Genomic DNA, 27472 nt, shown 5'->3' on the forward strand with positions numbered 1-27472 from the left:
CTGTAATGGTGGTTTTAATTGATTTCTTGACCTTGATAAGCATTTGACCTTTCTATCATGGTGGATTTATCTGATTTCATGACTTTATGAACACTTTGATCTATCTATTTTTTTGTTTTTTTCTGATTTCATTACTTTAATAATGCCTTTGGTCTATCTATTCTGGTGGTTTGGTGTGATTTCATGATTTTAATAAAGGCTTTGGTCTATTTATTATGGTGGTTTTATCTGATTACATGACTTCACTAAAGGTTTTGATCTATCTATTATGGTGGTTTTGGTGATGATATGACTTTAATAAGGCCTTTCATCTATCTATTAAGGTGGTTTTACGTTATTTCTTGACTTTAATGAAACCTTTGATCTATGTTTAGGGTCGTTTTGTGTCATTTCATGACTTTAATAAAGCCTTTGATCTATCATGGTGATTTTATCTGCTTTGAAGACTTTATGAACACTTTGATCTATCTATTGTGGTGGTTTGTGTGATTTCATGACATTCATAAAGCCTTTGAATCATCGATAATGGTCGCTTTATGTAATTTCTCAACTTTATTAAAGCCGTTGATCTATCTATTATGGTGGTTTTGTGTGATTTCATTACTTTAATAAAGCCTTTGGTCCATTTATTATGGTGGTATTATGTCTTTTCTTAACTTCAATAAAGCCATTGATCTATATGTAATGGTGGTTTTAATCGATTTCTTTATTTTAATAAAGCATTTTATCTCTTTATTTAGGTGGTTTGATGTTACATCTTGATTTTAATAAAGCCTTTCATCTATGTTTATGGTGGTTTGATGTTATTTCATGACTTAAATAAAGCCTTTGATCTAATTATAATGGTGGTTTTAATTGATATGTTGTCTTTAATAAAGTCTTTGACCTATCTATTTTGGTGGTTTTAATTGATTTCATGACTTTAATAAAGCCTTTGATCCATCTATTAAGGTGGTTTTACATTACTTCTTGACTTTATTGAACCCTTTGATCTATGTTTAGGGTGGTTTGATATGATTTCATGAGCTTAAAAATACATTTGGGCTATCTATTATGGTGGTTTTATCAGATGTCAGGACTTTAATGAAGGTTTTGATCTATATGTTATGGTGATTTGTGTGATTTCATGACTTCAATAAAGCTTTTGATCTATCTATTATGGTGGTTTTTTGTCTTTTCTTAACTTTAATAAAGCATTTGATTTATCTATTCTGGTGGTTTGGTGTGATTTCTTGACTTTAATAAAGCCTTTGGTCTATCTATTATGGTGGTTTTATCCGATTTCATGACTTTATGAACACTTTGATCTATCTATTTTTTTGTTTTTTTCTGATTTCATTACTTTAATAAAGCCTTTGGTCTGTTTATTATGGTGGTGGTTTTAATTGATTTCTTGACTTTAATGAATCCATTGATCCATCTATTAAGGTGGTTTTACATGATTTCTTGACTTTAATAAAGATTTTGATCTATGTTTTTGGTGGTTTGATGTGATTTCATGACTTAAATAAAGCCTTTGATCTAATTATAATGGTGGTTTTAATTTATTTGTTGTCTTTAATAAAGTCTTTGACCTATCTATTTTGGTGGTTTTATCTGATTTCATGACTTTAAAATAGCCTTTTATATATCTATTATGATGGTTTCTTGTCTTTTCTAAACTTTAATAAAGCCTTTGACCTATGTTTATGATGGTTTAATGTGATTTCTTGACTGCAATAAAGCCTTTGGTCTATCTATAATGGTGGTTTTAATTGATTTCTCGACTTTAATAAACTCTTTGACCTCTCTATCAAGGTGGTTTGATGGTATTTCTTGACTTTAATAAGGCCTTTGATGTATCTATTGAGGTGGTTTGATTTGATTTCATGACCTTAAACAGCCTTTGATCTATCTATTTTGGTGGTTTGTGTGATGTCATGACTATAATAAAGCCTTTGGTCTATCCATTATGGTGGTTTCAATTTATTTCTTGACTTTAATAAAGCCTATGATCTATCTATTATGGTGGTTTTACGTTATTTCTTGACTTTAAAAAAGCCTTTCATCTATATCATATGGTGGTTTGATGTGATTTCATGACTTGAATAAAGCTTTTGATCTATCTTTAGTGGTGGTTTAATTGATTTCTTGAATTTAATAAATCTTTTGACCAAGCTGTTAAAATAGTCTTTGTAATTTCTTGGCTTTAAAAAAACCTTTGATCTATGTTTATGGTGGTTTGATGTGATTTCATGGCTTTATTAAAGTTTTTGATCTATCTATAATGGTGTTTTTACGTCTTTTTTTAACTTCAACTAAGCCTTTGATCTATCTATAATGGTGGTTTTAATTGATTTCTTGACTTTAATAAAGCCTTTGATCCATCTATTAAGGTGGTTTTAAATTATTTCATAACTTTAATAAAGCCTTTGATCTATGTTTACGGTGGTTTGATGTGATTTCATGACGTTAATAAAGCCTGTGATCTATCTGTTATGGTGGTTTGTCTGATGTCATGACTTTAATAAAGCTTTTGATCTATCTATCATGGTGGTTTTATCTGATTATATTTATTTTTATTTATTTATTTTTATTTATTTCTCACATGGCTATGCACAAGCAACATAAAATTTTACAAAAACAAATCAAAAGCACATCTTAAGGCACAACCATGCTTGAAAAGGAGCAGGAAGAAGAAAACTTATGATACCTGCCCCTTTTTAAAACACAATATACCAATAAATAATTTATCAGTTACCTATCAGCCGTCAATGGAATTATTCATATATATGTTACATGATAGTCGTCATTCAGCAGATTCGTACACTCTAATTATATTTATATATATACACATATATATTCACATGCATAAACACATATATACATATACCTATATATCCATACTCATATACACATGTACATACACATACATGTATATACTTATAAACATACACAGCTACATACATACGTGGGCATGCACGTACATATACATACACATACTTGCACTCAGGCATACATACATGCATATATACATTAAAATGCTTCTGTCCTATATTTATGTAGTATATGATTTTTCAGAGTACTTTTAAGTTTATTAAAAGTTTGACATGATTTCATTTCATCACTTAAAGTGTTCCATAGCTTAACTCCTTTAGTTGTAACACAATGATATTTTGTTTTCGTTCGTACCATAAATGTTTTTAGCATACTTGTACCTCGTAGAGCATATGTACTTTCCCTTATCTGAAACAACCCCTGGATACTTTGTGGTACGTTTTGATGAATTAGTAAATACATAAACTGTATTATTTTAAAGTCAACTAGATCTCTGAATTTGAGCGCTTTCAAATTGACAAAGAGTTGGTTTGTGGGTTGTCTGTACGGAGCATTACAAACAATTCTTATTGCTTTTTTCTGAATAATATATATGAGTTCTGTATTTGTTTTGTAGGTGTTCCCCCAAAGTTCCACACAATAAGTCAGGTATGGGAGTATGAAGGAGCAGTACAAAGTATATAGTAAATTTGAATTTATAAGATTTTTGGCTCTAAGTCAGGGCTACTCAATTCGGTCCTATGAGGGCCGCAATCCAGCAGGTTTTCCATGTATCCCTGCACCAACACACCTGAGTCAAATTAGGTGGCTCTAACAGCCAATCAGGTTCTACACAATAACTCATTAATTTGACTCAGGTGAGTTGGTACAGGAATACATGGAAAACCTGCTGGATTGCGGCCCTCGTAGGACCGAATTGAGTAGCCCTGCTCTAAGTAATATTGCAATTGATTTGGATATCTTTGACTTGATGTAGCTTATATGTGATTTCCAATTTAATTTATCGTCAATTATTACTCCAAGAAACCTGATAGCTGTTACTCTTTCTATTTCTATTTTGTTTATTCTTAGTTTCTTGTTTGAGTTAATTTGATGATTTCCAAAAATGACATATTTTGTTTTATTTAAATTCAATGTCAATTTATTGTTGTCAAACCATCTCTTTAATATTGAGACTTCTCTTTCCACTGTATCCAGGAGCAGTTGCAGATTCTCCCCGCTACAAAATAAATTTGTGTCGTCCGCAAATAATATTGGTTTCAGGTTTTTACAGGATTCTTTTAAATTATTTATATACAAAATAAACAGAAAAGGGCCCAGTACTGACCCCTGGGGGACCCCACAGGTAAGATTCTGTATTTCCAACTTTACTTCTTGTAGTTGTACATATTGTTTTCTGTCCTGTAAATAACTTCTAATCCAATTTTGTGCTGTCCCTCTAATTCCATATTTTTGTAATTTTTTAATTCAATTTAATGTCATGACTTTACATTTGTAAAGTCATGACATCATGACATACAAATGACTTTGACAAATGACAAATGACATCATGACATACAAATGACTTTAATGAAGCCTTTGATCTATCTATTATGGTGGTTTTATCTGATTTCATGACTTTAATGAAGCCTGTGATCTATCTATTAAATTGGTTTTGTGTGATTTCATGACTTTAATAAAGCCTTTGATCTATATATAATGGTGGTTTTATGTTATTTCATGAATTTAATGAAGCCTTTGATCTATCTACTGTTACTGTATTTTGTGATTTCATGACTTTAATAAAGCCTTTGGTATGTGTTTAGGGTTTTTTGATGTGATTTCATGACTATAGAAAAGCCTTTAATTGACATATTATGGTGGTTTTAAGTGATTTCAAGACTTTAAAAAAGCCTTTGATCCAACTATTAAGGTGGTTTTAAGTTATTTCTTGAATTTAATGAAGCCTTTGATCTATCTACTGTTACTGTATTTTGTGATTTCATGACTTTAATAAAGCCTTTAATCTATGTTTAGGGTTGTTTGATGTTATTTACTGACTCTATAAAAGCTTTTGATCTATCGATTATGGTGGTTTTATCTGATTTAATGACTTTAATAAAGCTTTTGATCTATTAAGGTGGTCTTTGTAATTTATGTATTCGTACCCGCCTCCACACTTGTCAACATGTAGGAAATCAATGGACACTAACTCAAAAGGTTGGGTTGTAACAATATTAGTTAATGGTGCTCTAGTGTCTCGAGTGGGTTTCTTTTGTTTCAAACATAAGCAACTACAAGCTACATAGCGTTCAATGTCCTGCTGCATGTAGGGCCAAAAAAAGCATTCTCTTACCAGTGAAGTGGTTCCTTCGACTCCTTGGTGCCCCATATTATCATGCAGTTCCTTCAAAACAGTTGCCTTGTACTTTTCAGGCAGAACAAGTTGTGTTCGTGTGGCTGTTTTTCTTCGCAGGATACCGTCATCATCTAAGGTGAGTTTTTCCCAGTCACTTATTAATCTTTTACTGTGTGTACTGAATGATTTCAGCTGTTTGCTGCTGGGTTTCTGATTTAACTGACGACACTCGATAACTGGGCTGATATTTTTATCGTCCCTCTGAGCCTGACAAATCTCTTTCAGAGAGAGAGAGGTTGATGCTCTGGCTTGTTGATTTCATTGTCCTGAAAAGACAGCACCATGGACCAAACTGCACTGGAACCTGCATCCTCAACTGACTGTACAACTGCTTGCACTGAGCGATATGACATTTCCTCAGTACAACGTTGCATCATAGTGTCCAAATCCACTGGCAGCCTTGAGAGAACGTCAGCATCAGTGTTTTCTTTTCCGGGCCGATATCGGATGGTGAGGTGAAAATCCGCTAATTCAGCAACCCACCGACATCCAGTTGCATTTAGTTTTGCTGTGGACAAGACATAGCTGAGTGGATTATTATCTGTATACACAGTGCAGGATGAGCCTATTAAATAGTCTCTGAATTTTTCACACACCGCCCATTTAAGGGCGAGGAACTCCAATTTCCCAGAATGGAAATAGTAGTTCTTCTCAGACTCCGTGAGGGTTCGGGATGCTTAGGCTATCACATGCATTTTTCCTTCCTGCTCCTGATACAAAACTGCTTCCAGGCCCAAATTGGAAGCGTCTGTGTGTAGAACAAAAGATTTGTTGAAATCTGGGAAGGCAAGGACCGGTGGTTCCACAAGGTGATCCAAGAGCTCCTCCAGCAAGCGTTGATGTCTCTCCGTCCATACGATGAGCTGGTTGGAGGGCGCACCATTTTGTTTTCCTTTACTCTGCCTTGTTCTCTGGCCACGCTTGTCAGTTTTTTGTGAATCAGCAGGAGTTCTCATTAGGTCATAAAGAGGGGCCGCAGTTTGGGAAAAACCTCGAATGTACTGACGATAATAACTCAGGAGACCCAGCATGGCTCTTAGTTCTCCCACAGTGGCTGGGTGCTTGTCTTTCAGAGCTCTGACTGCTAGAGTATCAGCAGGGTCAATTTTACTGCCCTCTGATGAAATGATCCACCCAAGATAACGAACCTCTCTTTTAAACATCTCACACTTGGCTGGCTTCAACTTTATGCCATGTGCTCTCAGTCGCCTCAGTACAGTCCTGACATGTTTAACGTGGTCCTCAAATGACTTACTGAACACTAATACGTCATCAAGATAAGGAATGCAAATTTCATCCCTGAGTTCCCCCAAACACTCTTCCATGCACCGTTGAAAGGCAGCTGGTGCATTCATTAGGCCAAAAGGTATTCGGATCCATTCATACAGACCCCAGGGGGTGACAAAAGCAGTGAGGGGCCGAGTTTCCTTCGCCATGAACCCCTGATGGTAAGCCTTACCCTGGTCTGACAGTGAAAACCATGAGTTGCCTCCCAGGCCATCCATGATGTCCTGTACTCTGGGGATGGGCTGGCGATCTGGTACTGTCTTTCGGTTTAACTCACGGTAGTCTATGCAAAGGCGTAGGCTGCCATCCTTTCTTCGAACACACACGACCGGGGAAGCATAAGGAGAAGTGGATTTACTCACCCAACCTTGTGTGATGAGGTCATGAAGGTAGGTCTTCATCTCCTGATACAGCGGCTTCAGGACGGAGAGATATGTTTTAGCCACAGGTTCTGTGTCTTTTAGTGAGATGGAAAGCTGCAGGTTTTCGATGGAGCCGATGTCATCATCAGACCTGGAAAAGGAATCTGACTCTTCTCTTAGCATTTGTTTAACTATTTCCTTTTCAGGGGGATTAAGATGGTTCAAGTCAACTGGTGGGTCCCAATCACAATCAGGAGTTGGTTTTTTTTTTTTCACTTCCACCTTATTTACTGTTACTGGGTGGGCGGAGAAGGGCCGCTGAAAGACTGTTGCTGGGTAGACTGCTTGAGCTGGCTGTGCTGTTCCGACAATTGTTCTGCCATTGAGTGTGATGTCATGATCTGTTGGATTTTGCACATCCACAGTGATGAATGGTTTTGCCCCTTTTTTCAGTTCCACTAGAGTGTTTGTAAATTCCAAGCCCTCTGACCACTGCGGGCTGACGCTAGGTTCAAGATCAGTGTTGTTTCTTCTTGCAAAGGTGCTGTCAGAATACGGCATTCCACTTTTACAGATGTATGCTTGGGTATATTCACATGTCCTCTAATTGTTTTGACAGCACACTCCCGTGATTGCTGTTCAGCAACAACTCTGTTGACAAACACTCCTGCATCTTCGATTCCAAAATCAGAAATCAGAAAAGGCTGCCTGAACAGTTTTGATGAACTGCTGTCTATTAGTGACTTGGTCCTGTTGTAGTTCTGTATCCACAATAAGTCCAATAACATTTGAACCAATGATGGGGCAAGCTAGACTGAAGTTACCTTTAATCACTAAGGTGGGGACAACAACTTCCGTTGTGGGGGCTCCTGCATCTGCAGTTAGTTTGAATGCAACCTCTATCCATCCAATGTATGGCATGTCTCCACCGTTAGCTGCAATGAGGTTTAAAGTGTCATTCACTTCAGTAATTTCAGAAATGTGTCTCAGTGTCACATGTGGCAAATTATCTGCTTTCCACTGTTCACTAACTACAGTCACTTGTGACCCAGAGTCCCATAAAGCTGTAACTTGCTGGCCTTGAATGTGGCAGTCAATCAAGTATTTTTGTCCAACTAATGGTGCAACTTTGGCTTGTTTTTTCTTTTGAGGTTTAGCTCGGACAGTGTTACATGAAGTTGTTGAACACTGATTTCTGTGAACAATCCAGTGCTCATATTGACATGCTTTGGAACAATATAACACGCTTTTACATGCCGCTCACACTAGAGTCTCACATTTATCCCACATATGCCACAGTGTGCACAGAGTTGGGGCACTGATGATGAGGTGGTCACTCCCTGCCCCGCTGGGGTAACCCTTGCCCGTTTAAAGCACCCCGTCTGAATTGGCCGAGTCTTCCAGTCCTGCAGCCAGCTGAGAAGTGTTCACTGCTGCCACACCTAAAGCAGTGAGTGCAGTTTTCCAGATTTTCCTGCTGACACCCATAACATTTTCTCCTCCGCCATGACGTAGCTGTGGGGGGAGAGCGCTGGTGGCTTTTGCTTCTTGTTACAGATGTGTAGGCCGCCACTGTATTGTCCACTAGATGTTGCCTGCCTGGGTATGTTGAAAGGGACTGAATGAGAGCAGGAGACATCTGTTAGTGGCAGAAGTCGGACCTCGCTACATTCAATCCCAGCGGTGCCTCCAGAAAATGTTACGCCCCTGAGAGGGGAATAATGCAAAACAAACACAAGACACGGTGTTACTGCTGCCACGTCCAGTGCTGTAATGTAGTTTTTTCCACAAGAACACAATTCTCACCAATACATTACATTTTGACATTGAAAAATAAAACTTAACTTAGGTATAACTTCATATTAGTTACCAAAATCTCTATACAAACGCAAATCTGAATAAGTACTGTACTCTAAATATGGGTAACTACATTACTACGGTCATATTCAGAAGTTAGCATGTACATTCACAAACAGAAATGAAAATATTATGCTATTTAACAGTCACAATAAACCGAACTGATGTATTCCGTCTTTCAAAACATTTGCACTAGTATTTTACAATCACAGAAATATTTAACTGGTCACAATAACTTATAATAAGGCCTATCTTCTCTGAATGCTAAACATTGCACACACTCGATACAACCGTCTGTGCTGCAATGCTACTTCTGCCACATGATGCGACTAGCAAGAAAACTGTGGCAAGTAAAACTTAAATACTGCCTAAAACTACTTCTCTAAACATTCTTTCGGTTAAAACTTGTTTCTCGTATTGCACAGAACATGAACACAGACATAAAAATGCATTAATAAAATAAAGATTTTAACTGAGAGAGGAATAATGCAAAACAAACACAAGACACGGTGTTACTGCTGCCACGTCCAGTGCTGTAATGGACAAGCAGAAGCAACACGTTTCCCCTACGTTCACTCAGGCACAATCAATCGAGACACGATAAACAGGTCAAACCCTACTAACACAAAATCTTGAGACAAATATTTAATTAAGCCACGTATAATCAAGATGAACTGAATAACATTCAATCAATGGCATTTTTCAAGCATTTTATCAACCTAATGTATCTTTTCACAGCATGCATTACGGCTTTAAGACCCAAGTAGTCGATCATAGATCACTCGATCTGTCATTCACAGTATACTTGTTCTGCAACTTCCAGTTACCACAGAATAAACTCTTTTTTGGCACTATGATGGTTTTAAGCAAATAACAATTTTACCACATAGTACCACCAAATTACATTCTTTTGCTCCACATCTCAACAATCATTTTATAACCATTACACCAGCTCCACGCACATTCCAAGTGACAAATGTGAGTTCGTTCATGAACCAACCACAGAGATGAGGCTATATGCATATTACTGAAGCATGTGTGTGTGCATCCCACTGCTTCTCCGCGTGCATGTGTATCTGCCAGCTGGTTGTGACAGAGATGTGTGTGTGCTTGTGCTGTTCTGTGTGTGTTCCTGTGAATCATGAAAAGTGCTGATGTGTATATAATATAATGACAAGTGTTACCGTTAACCGTTAAAGGGTCGGAGAGAAGAAGTGTAAAGAGTAAAAAGAGCGACAGTGCCAAATGAAAAAAGTAATTTAAAAAACGCATCTGTGCTGAGAACAGTGTAGTGGAGACGGGCAGTGGATTTACTGTTAACTAAATTATCTTTTATGGCAGTTTTATGGATATAACATGATCTAGTGAGAAAACAGGAAAATTAAAGCACATACCAAGTCAGTAGAGCCACGGAGTGATGTCCGGGTCGCGGTACAGTTGTCCATTAATAAATGATTTATCCACCGCGATGACAGCGCGAGCACCTTGCGTGATGGATTTTCTCCTGATGGGAAACAGGACTCTCCGTCGGTCCAGAATCTCTCTCGGATATTGGTCGTTTACTCCAAAGTTCGTTCCCTTCAGTTCGTGGCCCTGGTTCTTCACCTGCTCCTTCTGTTTGAAGCTAACGAACTTCGCTACAATAGGTCTTGGTCTGCTGGACCCGGGTTTCCTCCCGCCGAGCCAATGGACTCTGTGAAAGGAGATGTTTTTCACTGTTTCCTCCGGGAGTTTCAGGTGGGTTTTGATGAAGTTTTTCACCGTGGTCTCGGGGTCCTCCTCCATCTGCTCTGGAATCCCTGCAAATACCAGGTTCTCTCTCATGCTCCGCGTCTGCAGATCGATCACCGTTTCCTTCATCTTCTTATTTTCCTCCGAGAGACGGGTCAAGCCCTCGTTGAGGGATTTTACCGACTCTCTGAGACCCGCATTTTCTACAGCCAGAGTTTCCACCTGCTTCTGGCTGAATTCTAGTGATTCACGTAGCGCCTGGAACTCCTTGTGGAGAATTTCTACCAGGCTCAAACTTGCATCAAAACTACTGAGTTTCTTATCTACAGAGGTCAGAACATCTGTTGAGTTGTTCCCCGTTGGTGAAATAGCTCCAGGTGAATCCTCATTTCGCTGTCTCTTGGACTTGGATGAGGTGGAGGGGGTTGACGTGTTGTTTGGTTTCCCCATGATGATTCTGTCGTAACAACGATCTATAAAATCTGTCAGGCTGGCCAAATCCTCCCCGCTGTGCTCCTGAGTGTACCTTATAAAGACACTATTTTCCTACTTTAAAGAATATTTTGATTAGGCTGGCACAAAATACAATTGAAAGAAAGTGTAAATGTTTGGGCGCGCCTAGTTTGAATCTGCCGTCTCCCCGGAACTACGTCACCTACAGCATTAGCGTCACTTACCTGCCACCAGCGTCACAAATAAAAAAAATAAAAAAAAATTGATTTCTTTAATATAATGAAGCCTTTGATCTATATATTAAGGTGGTTTTACGTTATTTCATGACTTTACTAAAGCCTTTAATCTATGTACACTGTAAAAAAAAAAAATTAATTTTACAGGAAATGTTCTGTAAATTTTAACAGATTTTTCCTGTAAATAAAACAATGGAATGCTAGTAGATTTACAAATATTTTCAGTAATTTTAGATTTTATATTTAAGTTACAGTTAAGTTACAGTTAATCAACCATAATGTAAGATTACATTAATATTATGTTTTTTAATGACGATTTATTGTATTTGTACATCTTTACCTGTACTTTTACATAAAGATTCTGTATTTTTTTTTTACAGGTTTATTACCATTTTCCATAAGACAATGTAATAACTGTAAATTAACAGATACTGCAGTAATTTAAAGATGTACCTTTAGAATTACAAGTAATTAACCATAATATGATATTACATTTTTATTATGTTTTTTAAAGGTAATTCAACATATTTCCTAATAATAATAATGAAGAAATATGTAAAATTCCAGAAATTTTTGGGGTTTTCGACAAAATTATAGGTCATTAAGTATGCATCATTAAGGTGATTTTATGTATTTTTAGAGGCAATAAGTAGTATTTGTACAGACAAAAAAGTAATTTACTACACATTACTGTATAAAGACCATTCAAAACATATCAATTTACAAAAAGTGCACTTTAAGTAATGTCATTTTACAGAATAAATTCTTACATGTATTTTTTACATACATGTATTTTTAAAAACATAAAATGCCTGTAGATTTGGAGATATTGGGAGAATTTCAATTGTTACCTGGTATTAGTACATTCCAATGTAATGTTGCATTTTTTTTTTTACAGGTTCATTACCGTTTTCAATAAGACATTACATGTATTAGAAGATATTAGCAGTAGTTTTAAGATTTACCCATAAAAGTAACCATAATATATAATTACATTATTAATATATTATCATAGTCAATTTAACATGTTCATATTCAAATTTTCATTACAGAAATAAGCAGTCATTCAAAGTGTTGCCTTAAAGTTTTAGGGAATTAATCATGTTTTTTTGAAGGGTAAACATACGTAATAGTAATTGACTGAAAACAACTGTAAAAAAAAATATATTTTTCAAAAAGTATGAGATTATTTTTGAAGCCGCCATTACTTGTGAAAACCTTAAGATTTAACATACAAGTTTCCTTTTTTCTTCATAAATCTGGACTTGTCGCTGGAAAGTATTTGAAAAACCCTCTTGGTCTTGGATTTTTTTGTTCTATGTTGTCATGTGAGCCTATGGGGACTGGACAGGACACTAATAAAAAATTCTTCATTCATTAATTCTGAGAGCACTTGCCGTTTTTACACTGAGCACCAAGCCTCCAATCTGCCCGTCCTTTTGGCGGCTCAGTCCGTGGTTTTAGACAGAAGGTGGCAAATTGGAGCTCTGCTTTGGTCCGCCGATTTGTCGCCTCAGAGGGAACATTTATTTCCGCCTCCACTGCTGGATGGATGACCTGCACTGTTGTGTGACCCACAGCCGAGGAGTTTTAAAACCAGGAAACATCAAGACAGGAGATGATCATGGTGCAAACTAACGGTTGCTACTTTCAAATTAAAAGCCCCCCGCTAAGAACTCTGATAAGGTGCAATTTCAAGTATTTCCCCATTTTTCATCACCCTGTGCTCCTATTAAGTTACAGTACTGGGCATTGCTCTCCCTCTGCCAATCCAGGGAGGGCCCTGCACTGGAGCGCAAGTCTCCTTCTTTGCTTGAGGGGTGAGCAGGCCCTTCTTTTGGTGGAAGGATCACGTTATGCAGCCAGACTCTACTCACCCCCTCAGGTGCCCCGGATGGCCAGGAGGAGGCAGTGTACTGGTGCATGTTTTTTTTGAGAGGAGTTCACTTACATAAAGGAACACAGGGAGAACATGCAAACTCCACAGAGAAGGCCCTTTAGCCAACCCCACCCAGGCTGTGGATGCTGATGATGTGGAGGAGCAAACACACCCCAGCACCCATAGCGTCCCCGGCAGGAATTGAACCCAGGACCTTCTAGCTGTGAGGTGAGCTGCACTACTGTGCCACCGTTTTTCTTCAGAAGATATCATCTGCAACAACAGAACAGGAAAAAATGCTGCACTTTTATAGCATTTTTATTATTAAATCTGAAATAACTTCAATGTCATACAGCAGGTGTTATTTTTTCTTGTCTGACACATTGTGCATATTAAAAATGCTGAAACAGTAGAACTGACCATTTCTGCTGAGAACAGTGCACTCGTGGAAAAAGATTAAACTCCGAATCTCTAGATGACATTCTGCTCACACTTTTGAAACAATTTCTTGATTCCCATCCTTATTCATGTGAAACAGCAGGTGTTATTTTTCATATCTGACCTATTCTACATATTTAAAAACACTGAAAAAGTAGAACTATGTAGATTTCCACTGAGAACAGTGGACTTGTGGAAAAAGAAGGCGAAACTCCGAATCTCTACATGACGTTCTGCTCACACTGGCTGTGTGACTGCTCTCACCCCAACACAACGCTGTAATAAAAACAGAGACTTTCAGCAATGCAGACACGGCACTGAACACTATGAGGGGCCGTATAGGCCATAATATATTCACACACTCATACATACATACATACATTCTTACTCTCAAATAGATATATTCTTGGATGAGAACTGGAACTAAAAACCCCTCCGATGCATGTCTCATTCTGCACACACTAGTTCGTAGTGGGGGAAAAGACTGATACATTCACGTATCCTATTCTGCATCCAGAGATTGTGGCTTTATTGTGGACAGTAGTGACAAAATCAGGAGGGCTTCACAGCGGGAGCAGAGGAAATAAGAAACTACACTCTAATAAAATGAGCCAAAAAACCTGCCACCCGCGAATGACGATATTAGCGACTTCACAGGAAAGCAAACCCAACATGGTTTTTAACAAGCGGACGACATGATACTGCCCTTAATGCATCGCCACTGTAAACAGGAAGGAGTGCACAGCTGCTTGCTAAAATTTATTAATTAAGCTAGTAACACCATTTGGTAACGGTAACTGAGTTAGTTTATTTGAAGAGTAATGCGATTGAGTATTACTAGTTACTGACAAAAGTATCGATGTCTTGCTACCCTTCTTCAGTCTCATTTCTTCATAATTTTGAGTGGACCAAGACACAGTGCTGTCCCTGCTTCTCAGCCAATCACAGGACGATAAATTCCCTGCCTTCCGATTCCACCAACTCCTTCCGTTTCCACTATACTTTTCCTCACACATACATAAATTCTCTTCCTCACACACACACATACTTCTCTTACTAGGGATGTGCATTTCAGGCAAAATTGCTATTCGAAAATCGGGCGTTACTAATTTACGATTTTCGAATATTCGCTTCTCGCGGAGTATGAAACAAGCTTTAATCCCATTAAACATTAAACACACGGGATATGAAGTGCACCGTTGCCACCAATGTGATTGTCTTCCACAGACAGCGAGAATCATCTTGACACGTTGCTATGCTGCAATAACGCAACTTTCTTTTCGCCCACATATGAATCACTCTTCGAATTTTTATGATTTAACGACTATTCGAATATTCGAAAATCGATGCCCATCCCTATCTCTTACATACATGTATTCTTTATTTTACATGCAGATGTCATTGCATTAAGAAAGAATGTATGTATGTGAGAGTAAAGGCCCCTACATCTTCCACGAGAAGAGAGAACTTTGTTCTTGTTCTCGAGGGTCAAAGAACAAAATGACGTCATTTTGTTCTTGCCGGACGTGACTAAGGACACTTCTTGCCACATCGAGCTGGCCGAACTTTTTTCTCAAGGGGCTCCGGGAAGTGTTGCGTGATTGGTCGGACATGTGAGGTGGGCGTATAAATGTGTCAAAGCATGAAGGGGGACGTAGTGACTTCTGCATTTCTACTGATGAAGGATGAATGAACAGCTTTAATTAACAGCTGATCGAGGTGGTGAGAAAGTACAAAAATGTTTCAAACACAAGGTACATAAAGATGCAGATTCTGCCGCGTGCACCGTCTTGCAGTGTCACTGACCAATTTTCACATAAAATAAAAAATAACCGGGTCAACCGGCTCGGTGCACATAGACGAGCCCCCCCGCAGTAATCCATGCCCCATCTCGCATGCAGCTTCTCGCGGAGTATGACACGCCTTGCCAAGAAAGAACTTTTTTCTCGCTCTTGCGGCCTCGAGAACAAGAACAAATTTCTCGCTTCTTGTGGAGTATGTAACAAGCTTAAGGATAAATGTATGCGAGAGTAAGAATGTATGTGAGAGTAAGAATATATGTATGTGAGAATATATGTATGTCAGAGTAAGAATATATGTGAGAGAAAGAATGTATGTATGTCAGAGTGAGAATTTATGTATGAGAGAGTAAGAATATATGTATGTGAGAGTGAGAATATGTATGTGTGAGTGAGAATATAATGAAAAATACAATCTTAATAAATTCAATATATGTATGAGAGTTAGAATATATGTATGTGGGAGTGAGAATATATGTATGTGAGAATAAGAGTATAAGTATGTGAGAGAAAGAATGAATGCATGTGAGAGAGAGAATATATGTATGTGAGAAAAGATTATATGTATGTGAGAGTAAGAATGTATGCATGTATGAGTGTGAGAATATATTATGGCCTATACGGCCCCTCATAGAACACACTGTCCACACACAACACCTTTAATACATGCAAAGTGACCATAAGCAACTTGCCCATTAAGTACTCCATTCAAATTCCGCAATGCAGTTGATAAGGCTCAGCACTTTGGGGTTCACTGCAACGCTCTTCTTCTTTTCCTGGCGCTCTACTTTGGAGCCCTTGTCAGGATTGATCTTAAAGATGCACCTGGACAAATAGGAGTGGTAAAAAATACAAACACTGTTAGAAAGCAACACAATATTAACTAAAAATTAACAACAATCTAATCAATCTCAAATAAAAGATACACAGGATGTTTGGCGGCTAACAGATATTGGTTGCCGAGAGGGGAGAAAAAGAGGGACAGATCAATAGAAAGACAGACATTTTTGTTAAACATGATGATGTGAAACAACCTTGCTGTTGCTTATGTAGCTGGTGAAGACATTATTTTGCCACCAAAACTCTATCCTCAGTGTTGTTTTTGTTGTTTCATAGAAGTAAACATGTTCGAGATAGAAGTAAGATGTTCGAGGTGTCACTAAAGTAACAAATATTGCCAACAAAGTCACTTTTACACTTGAAGTGCATTGTTGCACAAAAAGCTAGTTTTCTCAGCTTTTTCGTTAAAAAAAAGCATTTTTGCTGCAACTACCCCAAGTTCTACTGCAGATTACTGAAGAACGGAAAAAACTAGAAACAGTTTTTTCTGATGAAAGAAGAGAGTCTAAGCTCTCATTTGGTAGTTTCGGTGTTTACATAGAAGTAGCACATAATGATCTGTGGCTCTTCAAAAATAAGTGAAAGTGTTCAAACACTGGTGATATGGAGCACTCTGCTCTGGAAACGGCTGGCAGTGAATGTTATTTTGGTCCACTATTGGTAGACCTCTACTTTAAACAGATGATCTCCCTTTATTCTTATAAAATCACAGCTCATCATTAGAGCATATGACTATCATTACATTAATGTTTTACAATAAATCTATCTATTGATTATATTTTCTTATGGGATGTGTGCCTTATTTCAGCTGCAGCATGGTGGTGTCTGATGAAGCATAAAATTAAACAAAAGAAAAGTCAGCTCCCTTTAATATCTTATAAGAACAACAGTTATAGTGCTTCAATCAGTCTCTGATGTATCGAGACCAACACAATCTTACACTATACAGACAAAAAAGATCAGTGAAAAAGTGATTATTTGCCAAAAATGATCTAGATCTCATTTATTTGACCAGCTGCTCTGATTATAATCAGTCTGGTCCCTTTTGACTCTTTTATATTATTTAACATGGTTTTTAATACGTTTTTCTCAATCAATCATTTTTTTGGGCTCAGTATTTGCATATCAGGGAGCCTCTTAGATCCATGCACCGAGATTCCCAGGATCTTCTGGTCATGACATCAGTCCAGTAAGCTGATAAACTAAAATATTGATTTCTTAGGGGTCCTTTTTAGGCAGCTAAAACATGTTACTACTGAGTCCATCCACAGAATTACATTGCTGAGTGTTAATGCAAGCGTAGGTGCATGTTACTGCACACTGTGGTCATACTAACAGCTACCAACTGACTATGCATTAAGTAGCTCGTATAACCCCTGTTCAAAAGATCCTAACTATCCCTTTAACCTACAGAGGAGTTATATTACGAATACATGTGTATGAATATTCAAGTACATTTACCTCTGAAGAAACTCCATTGTGGCCCCGAGTTCCACTGGGTACACATATTGAAGATGTAAAAACACATGAACATGCAAACCAGTGCATCAGTGAAGCTCTTCAAGTTATCCATAATCACCTCCTGGTCCACTGCCACCATGAAAGTTGTTGCAGACAATGGACTCTCTCCTGTGAAAAAAAAAACAGTCATAAGTAAATCCATCCATTTAAACGCCTCTATTTTCATGCAGAGCACACACATTCTATTGCCTCTCACTTACCACATACAACAATGCATGGGGTGGGTGGCAGGTGTTCCGTCTCAACCTCCACAGCGATGCATGTTCTGTCGACCATGTGGAACATTCTTGCAAGATCCTCTTTGAAGTGTGAAAGTAGCATCAATACCGCCCCACAGGGTCCGCCTCCAGCTTGGATCTCTGCTCTCTGTTTTGCAGCTATACTTGATTTTTCCAGTGGACGAGACTGAAAATATTCAAGGACTCTGGCCAATTTTGTGTCCATGGCCTCCTCAAATCTCTCATTGATGTGGACACCAGTCAAGAGTTTGAAGTGTGCCTTCATGCCAACAAGTGAGAAGAGGAGAGGCCATTCTTCAGTAAGGACCCGGGTGTCCTTACCTCTGAGATATGAAGGTGTCTGAGATCAATTGTTCTATTTGTCTTTCATTCCTCTCATTTTCTATAAACATTTTTTGCATGTCTTTTTTCTTCTTCATCTGTGCTTCCACATTCACAGGTCCAGATTCCCACGTAATACAGCCATAGGAGTCTTTCCGTTGCTTCTTACTTCCTGGTACAGTGCTGATGTCATCTGGGACAATCCTCTTCTTACCCAGCATCTCACTTCTCTTGTAGTTATCAACTCTGCACTGAAGTTGTTTTGTTAGAGAATCATATCCGCTTCCAACAACTTCACCTTCTATGATGTCTTTCAAAGAGCTTGGATATTCTAGGACCATCTTCCGTGCGATTTCACTTAAGTGCTTCTTCTCTGGTGACTTGCAAGTGGCAATAATTTCAGCTGTAATAATGCGAATCACTTCCCTCCTTTCCGTAGCTGTGGGCCGTTCCTGATTGGCTAATTTCTTCCTTACAACAGCTAGCAGCATGTTCCAAAGAACTTGAAAATTGTAGTGCCAGTCACTGACCAGTTGTCTAGTGGGACTAGAGCATTCACTACCAGATGAAGGGGAGAAGCATCCTCCAGGCGAGGTTTGAAATGGTGTTTCTGGAGTTTGAGGTGTACCAGGGCTTCTAAAGGAGCTTCGAGAAGTAGAGGGTATGCCCAGGCTTGAAGTGATCCTGAGTGTTTCTGTTTGGGGTGTTTGTGGTGCGCCTGGGCTCCCAAATGAACTTTGAGAAGAAGAGGGTATTGGGCTTGGGCAGGGTGTGCTCGTAAAACCCTCCTCCATGTTTGAGCAGCTTGAAGCTGAAACACTCTGTGCTGAGAAGATGAAAGCACAAAACATACATAATAATTAATAGTAGACCAACAGTGGCACTGGTGGCAATATGCTCATATTACAGATTGAGCCTCACTTACTTTTAACATGTGCAATAAGCTTCCTTGCTTGAATGGGTCTGAGCACACCTGCAAGGTCATTTAACTGGACAAGCTTCATATCATCAACAGTTTCCACCCCAAGGTCTTGGAGGACATCGATAATGGGTTGCAGTGTAGCTGGCGTGCTACACATTGGTAGAGCTTCTTTAACTAGAGTGGCTATGTCATCCATGTCTAAAAGGGGGGAATAAATGATGATTAAAATGAAAACAGATCTACAGATCCAAAACACTATGCTTCAGTGATATTACTTTCATTGAAAGCAGACTGTATGAAGCCAGTGGATAAAAATCAAGACACTGATCAGCACTGATGCAAAGCATATCACTTGCTGATTCCCCAACTTTATGAAGCCCATACTCTGGCATGTAAAATGATGTGTGTGGTGTCACAAGGAAATACACATCTTTGTTTTCTGTCATCAGTATGAGCTCAAGTTGACCAAATTCCACAGATTCAGAATTCTTAAGGCATAGAAAGGAGCCCTTTCTATAGAAAGTTCCCCGAAAGAGCACTTCTGTGGATACAAATTCAGGTGTGACCAAGCTCTCTTCAACAGCATGGTGTACCTTACTGCTGTACAACTCAGCATGGTAAGGGGTAGAATCTTTCACTTGAATTGCAGGAGGAAAGAAGGAGCTGGAGTTCATGTAGGACTGCAGTAACTGGTGGTTGTTCGCAAGAGATTTACAAACATGTTTAAAGTTTTGTGTCCTCCTCACACATCGTTTAAAATATGAATGCTTGCTCTCAAACCTCATTGTCCACAGGCGAATGAGTGGGCCAAGCTTCATGATCAGTGATGGGTAGTGGAGGAGATAGTGATGCTTTGGTTTAAGTTTTTCTGAGGGAAAGAGATGCTTCCTTGTTTCAAGATATTCATGTATACACCTGAAGGAAACTGACTTGGCCAGCAGATATCTTGGGTGCACAGACCAGCTCAACCACTTCTTTTAGCATTATAACTAGCTGCAAGACCTGGTCCTGGGTGTCTTTGATTTTGTCCCCAATAATGATGGGAAGAAGTATCAGCAAACACCAATTCTCAGCTGCCTGCCCACCAATCTTAATACCACATTCACTGACTTCCGAAGGAGCGGAGCTAGCATCAGAACCCAGGTACTTGAACTGTTTGATATGCCGGTTGAGCTGCTGGTAAGTCATCCATTTCTTTACCTTCACAAAGTACTGAATGTAAATGGATAGGTCATAGGCAACTACTCCTTCAAATATGTCATGGCCTATGCATGGCGGAAGGCCTGGCAGACACACATGAAAATACTTAAGACCATTGAAAAGACAGTCAAACTTTACTCCATTTACAGTTGATGTCTCATTGTCTTGTAGTAGCTGCACTGCCTCTTTGTAACTCTCAACAGTTCTTTCTGGAAACTTGACATTCAACTTGTCCATTTCCTCTCTGGGTACCAAGCAGTACCTACAACAGTGAGAGGAGGAACTGAAATTTTCAGTAAAACCTCCGATGCAGTGGGATCCCAAATTGTCACCAACAATGCACAAGACTGTTGCTTGTACAGTATGACCTGAAGAAGTGACAAGCCCATTATCCTCCAGCTCTCTCAAGTCTTAGAGCATTTTTGAAAACACTCTTTCATGTCCAAAGTATTTGAAATCTCGCTCTGTGCACAAAAGTAAGAGCTGCAGCTGATCAACACTTGACCGATAGAATGGCTCAAAGTTTGCAAGTGTAAAGTACACCCCTACTATCTTGTGCTTTTTCTTTGCTGAGCCAAGAGGGTTGACTACCTCAAAAGCATCCTGGTATAAAATTAGCATTAAATTTATACCTGGTTGCATACACAGAGCATTTGTCTTGAACACGATCCATCACACACTACAGTCACCCCAGGAGGAGGGACATTTTGACACTTCACACATTCTTGCCATACAACGGGGTCTTTTAGCATAGCTTTCAGGGTTTCTTTGAGAGGGATGTACTGTACATACCTGTCAGTTCTGTTGTCATCTGTCCCGAGATGAATAGATTGTGGGTGCACGTAGCTGTTTTTGAGGAAAAACTGCTTCCTGGAATATTCTGTGGAGAGAGGTGTACTGCGTGAAGAATGCAAATCTGTCAAACTACTCAGAGCTTCATCAACGTCAGAGTCAGAGAGATTTGTTCTGGCTTTAAGTACCTCTTTGAATTGCTTTTTTGTGTGCTTTAAACAAGTATTATTTCAAACGTTTTATAAAGTATTTAGAATGTGTATATTGTTTTACTGAGAGGGGAAAAATAATGAGATAGTCTGTTAAATCTGCCTAAATCCATTTATAAAGTATTTAATGATTGTTTTCAACATCTGCATTATAGTTATGATTCATCAATATTTCTTTGAAATGGCTGGTTTATTTATTCAAGTTAAGGTGATCCAGAAATAGCAGTAAAAACAATGGTCAGACAAATTCATTCTTCTCACAGTTATACATAAGGCCCATTGTTGACCACATCTTACTGGAAAGGTTTGAAAGGTGGGTTGGCTTGTCAGTTCTAAATTGGTTCAGAACCTACCTTCATGATTGCATGATTTTACAACTAAACAAATACATAACAGAAATACTCATCTTTGATGCACAGGCTCAGAGACAGAAAATTGCAGCTCATCTCATAATATCTCATATCTAATCATATCTAATATCTCATCTCTAATCATATCTCATCATATCTCGTATCTCATATCTCATCATATCTCATCATATCTCATCATATCTCATAATATCTCATATCTAATCATATCTAATATCTCATCTCTAATCATATCTCATCATATCTCGTATCTCATATCTCATCATATCTCATCATATCTCATCATATCTCATCATATCTCATCATATCTCATATCTAATCATATCTAATATCTCATCTCTAATCATATCTCATCATATCTCGTATCTCATATCTCATCATATCTCATCATATCTCATCATATCTCATAATATCTCATATCTAATTATATCTAATATCTCATCTCTAATCATATCTCATCATATCTCGTATCTCATATCTCATCATATCTCATCATATCTCATCATATCTCATAATATCTCATATCTCATCTTGTCATATCTCGTATCTCATATCTCCTCATATCTAATATCTCATCATATCTCATATCTCTCTCTCTCTCTCTCTCTCTCTCTCTCTCTCAAGACAGCACAACTGAAGCAAGGAATAGATGTTGGACAGCAATCTAAATTTCAGAAGTCATATCATCCACATTAAAAGATCATCTTTCTATCATCTCAAAAATATTTCCAAATTGAGGGTTTTTTTTTGTCAAAATCAGACTCAGAAAAATGAATCCATGAATGTATAACAATACATTCAATACATTATGTATATATAGTATTGTTCTTAAATCTTAGCACTGGTTACCTGTTACCAGTACACAAATCGATTTAAAAATAGTATTCATGGTTTACAAAGCACTACATGGCCTTGCACCTCAGTACATGATAAATATGCTCATCACTTACACCCCAGCAAGAACACTTTGGTCAACAAGCAGAGGCAACTTACTAATTCCTTACACCATATGCCCCATGAAAATGGAACACCTTGCCTGACACAGACATGCCACGTTAGTAGCCATCTTTAGAATCAAGCCATCTTTTCTCAACAACATTCTGTGTGTGTGTGCATGTGTCCATATGTGGTTGTGTGAGTGGCTGTGTTAGTAAGTGTGTATGTACTGAAGATGACATGATTGTTTTTATCATGTTGCCTGAAATGCGCTTTATAAATAAAGCTGAATTAAAGTGAATCGGGTAGCGATGATTGTCGTTTTTAAAAAGTGTGTTCTAAGAAAAAAATTTAGGAAACACTGATTTAGTCTATCAAAATATTATCCCTAACTATGAAAGATGATTTAGCCATGCGGACTAAAATATTTGACCACTTCGTATCCTCTTCTGTAGTTGGGCCCAGCTTATTTTAAGTCTATTAGGCTTCATTTAATGTGACAATTTGGCTTTCTTTTTAACAGCCACCATTTAAAAGCTAGCAACATCTTCTACAGAGAGCAAGAACACAACAAGAACACAGCAGCATCCATCATCTCCTTCAGGAGATGCACATTCTACTTAAAAAAAAAAAAAGGAACATGAATACAGATTAAGATTACCTCTATGCCATTATTTTCTTTTTACACCATTCACCACCTCACCCCAAACCCACCTTGGCAGCTTACAAAATAATATCACGTTAATACAAATGCATATATTCACAGCAATTCCTCCACACATGGATCTACATGGAGCTATTGGATGGTTCAAAATACTCTTATTTTAAAACATCCTGTCAGGTGATATGTTCATCAAGTCTATACATCTCTTTCACCTACATACAAGATGATCACTCTGGTTTGTGAAACAAAATGTGACAAACTGTGAACAAAGTGAAGGTGTCTGAATACTTTATCTGAGCCACTGACACTGACTGTATCTATCTATCTATCTATCTATCTATCTATCTATCTATCTATATATACATATATATATGTATATATATATATTCATATGAAGAATGAATGAAGACTTTAGTGAATAAATACTATCAGGCAGATTCAAATTTCAAAGTTTGCGCCTTTTTCATTTTGCTTTGTCCCGCCCATAACAAACAACCCGCCCGAATAAACCAATAATTAGCCAGATGTTTGAGGAGTGACAGAAGGTTGGGATTAGTGTTGTCCAATCAGGTTCGCTGTTGGCATGTTATGACTTGTCGTGAAATGTGACTATGGTGAAGACTTTTCCTCGCGGACCCATGATCTCCAAGGATGTAGACTGCAGCCGACCTTTCTTTGGTTACAGCCCCAGCGGACATGCAAACGCCGTGTGAGGTAAGTATCTCGGATAATGCATGTAAATGATATTTTCCATATGCTCTACCTGAGTGGACAGCCTTGAAGCTAACGTTAGCATCTTTCTGATCATTGCTTCAGTCACATTAGCTATTGTTAGTAGATATTATCTTGTGTGGTTTTATGACTGATGGCAGCAGGGTACCTTTGTTTTACAGCTTAACTTGTTTACACGCGTTTTCGGTCAAAGCGTTTTCTCACATGTGGTTAGTCAGTTATCTGTGTTGCTCTTTGCTGATACACGTTCATAAACTTATTTGTGATTTGAATGCGGTCAAACTGCTGTATGCTGCCATGTTTATTTATTTATTCAAATAAATAAATACAATACACTGAAATAGATAAATAAACACTTTATTTACTGTATTATTTACTGCATTCACTTAGTGCAATCAGACTAGGCAGATTCAAATTTAAAAAATCGGGCCTATTTCCAGTTTGCTTCCTACCAACCTGCAGGTTGAACAAACCAATAATTGGCCAGATGATGACAAGTGGAGTGACATGTAGTCATGAATCAGAGGCACAAAAACTTTGACAGTGGTCTCCAGTCATTGTGTTTACCAATACATTTTCCCCATTTGCTTTGAAATATTATAGATCGGACCAAAAATTCTGAGAATACATAGCACGTGATCGGTCCTGATTTCTGATCACATGATTGGATTGGGACATCCCTACCAGAGAATAGGATGACTGACTATAGATAAATTACATTTTGTGTGTAAGAAGTTTTGGTAAATGGTTATTTGTGAGCTGAGCTTTTATTAGCCTTGGACAGAGCTAGGCTGACTGTGTTTCTCCTGTTTCCCCATATATGTGTGAGAGCTGCTTGTATTGATGTCATTCCTGTGAAAAAAGGAGACTGGCCTGGACAAAGTAAGACCATATAGATTTCTCTGTAAAACTCTCTATATATCCTTGATCTATTTTGGAAAGAAATGTGGAGTAATGTGCTGAGGGTAATATCTAAAGAAAATATTTATCACTCTTTATGTTTGCTCTTCCGTGTTTCTCTTAGTTTAGAAGAAAAGTGGCACATTGTTGGCTTTGCCTGCAGTGCTAAGTGGCTTGTGGATCACAAGGAAGACATATCCTGTTGTAATTGTGCCAACCTGAAGTGAGTGATGATTAATATGAAATAAGCTTTTAAATAAAAAGATCCTGATGAACCATCTGATGGAATTAATGACCTGTTCTCTCCTCATTAGCACTGACGGTACCTGCTGTAGAATGAGTCACCTGGCTAAGGATACAGACATTCCTCGATGCTTCACCTTGCGTAGCCAAAGTGAGTGTATACACACACACAAAATAGAATAAGAATCATAGTCCCTCTCCAGTTACGGATGATAAAAACCTTAAATCTAAGGCTTGAAAATTATCAGAAACTTTATAAATAAAGAGGATAAATTGGGATCTAACTCTCCAGTCATGTACATTCATGAAGTCATGTACATCCAGGCATGTACATTCTTGGTGTCATGTACATCCAGGCATGTACATTCTTGGTGTCATGTACATCCAGGCATGTACATTCTTGAAATCTGCTTCCGTCAGTGAAATAATGACGAATTTGGATTTTTATTTTTATGGTATGAGTAGTTGTTCAGGTGTTATTTTTCTGATTGTATCAGCTGATAGTAGCAGAATGTTTTTGGCAGTAATCATTTTTTCAATCATGCTACCATCCACTATTATATATGTGTATACATGTGACTCGTATAGTCGCACTACAGACCTCAAAGAAAGGCTCCCCTGAAAGCACCAGTGTAATCAGAACCTTGATCAATATATTTATTGGATTATATATTCAACTTGCAAACTCTAAGCTAATTTATCAGCCGTTACCTTTCCTCTCTCCAGACTCCACACCAATGCTCTCTTGCTGCTCAGCCTCTGCCCTGTTGCTCCACGCGCTGTGTTCACGTGCACAGCAGATGACAGCTGAGTACAGTGGTTGTGCGTCCGTTAAGAAATGTTGACGTTCACGTTAAATCATTTTATGTTCTGCATTTTGAAGGTGTGACACTTACAATATAGCCATGGTGGGCTGCCAGTCAATGTAGGGTAAAGGCAGCTTTCTCTGAGGCGATTTCTTCCGCCTCTCTTTGCTGCGCTTTTCCTACAATACACGTGCTCTTTGTTGTGGTTTGAGAGGTCCAGGACTTGGTGACAGTCTGCCTGGGTCTGCGTTTGTGATTGGTTTGGAGGACATTACGCCTGTAGTATTGAGCTACATGATAGGCTGTAATGAAAAATGAAGTGACTGGTTTTTTTTCTATTGAATTTTCTATTGAGTCCCTCTTTTTTCTATCGTACACACGCCTATCGATCAATATACTGTATATTATCAAATTATCGCCCAGTCCTAATGTCTGATAAGACGAAAGCAACTCAAAGTACAAATGAAATCTTCCGTTTCTCATGAATGTTTGTCTGTAAATGCCAAAAGGTTTACATGGATTATCTAAACAAATACCTTTTTTCTCCATAGATGGACAATCAGAGGTATTTCAGGAGGCCCCAGCATCAAGCAAGTAAACAGGCAGTTTGAAATGATCAGACAACAGTTTCTCTCGCACAGTATGTATTGCCCACAATGAATGTATCCTACAATGTTCTTTTATGTTTGTTTAATTTGCAAGAAATAATTACAAAGTTTAATGGCCACAATTTAAGTTCAAATATTGTTGATTGTCTTCATAAGTTGCTCCTGTGCTTCATAATTGTGGAGCAGGGTCTAGTAGCTAATAAATGAACAAGTACTGTCACAGGACCAGGAAGTAAAAGCTCAAGAGGCACTTTACAAAACGTTTTTCAGCAAAATGAAGGTTTTTGTTGGCGATCTGGACTGTCATTTACATGTGAACAGGGGGTGGGGCAAGAACGCAGCCTTTCGAAAACTGGTTACGAGTAGAGAATTCTAAAAACGCTGGGTTATCTATAGTCATGTAAAGGGAAGGGCAAAGACCAATTTGAAAACATAGGCAAATAACAAGTGTTCCATTGCACAGCATGAAACATTGGTACAACAAGGTATAAAAAACCTGAATGAATAAATACAAATTAAAGAAAAAACAAATTAGGCCAATCACAGCAGCATGACATAACTGCAAAGGCCTGCCCATAGAGTTAAGTTTTACGCATGGATATAAAAACTGGTAGTGAATTTGTCTGCCTGACGTCTTCTGGCAACAAGTTCCAGAACTCGGGCTCTGAGGGATAAAGCTCAAGATAGACAGACAGATACTTACCAGTTATTTTATGTGAGAAAGGACACATTTAAATGTATGTTTGTGATGACTTTGGATTATATGAATATATATGTAAAAGTATTAACATGGATGTTCTTGATAAACTTCAACCACGTACATATGACAACCTTTACAGTGAACAATGGGGAACTAAAATTACCACAACAAGCGCTCACTTCAGGGGATACTCCATCTGGTGGCGGAAATGAGT

At 38.1% G+C, this 27472-nt stretch overlaps 1 long non-coding RNA gene across 3 annotated transcripts; it reads left to right on the forward strand.

Moving 5' to 3' along the window:
- Positions 1-26732, forward strand: LOC121652631. Of its 3 annotated transcripts, XR_006012645.1 has the most exons (4): positions 24558-24883; positions 25026-25124; positions 25216-25295; positions 26502-26732. It is a non-coding gene; the product is annotated as an uncharacterized LOC121652631 (long non-coding RNA). The 3 variants fall into 3 exon arrangements; XR_006012643.1 differs by lacking the exons at positions 24558-24883; positions 25026-25124; positions 25216-25295 and adding exons at positions 1-11; positions 5233-5246; XR_006012644.1 differs by lacking the exon at positions 25216-25295.
- The last annotated feature ends 740 nt before the right edge of the window (positions 26733-27472 follow it).

The sequence above is a fragment of the Melanotaenia boesemani genome, chromosome 14 (assembly GCF_017639745.1).
Source record: "Melanotaenia boesemani isolate fMelBoe1 chromosome 14, fMelBoe1.pri, whole genome shotgun sequence".
Taxonomy (NCBI): Eukaryota; Metazoa; Chordata; class Actinopteri; order Atheriniformes; family Melanotaeniidae; genus Melanotaenia; species Melanotaenia boesemani.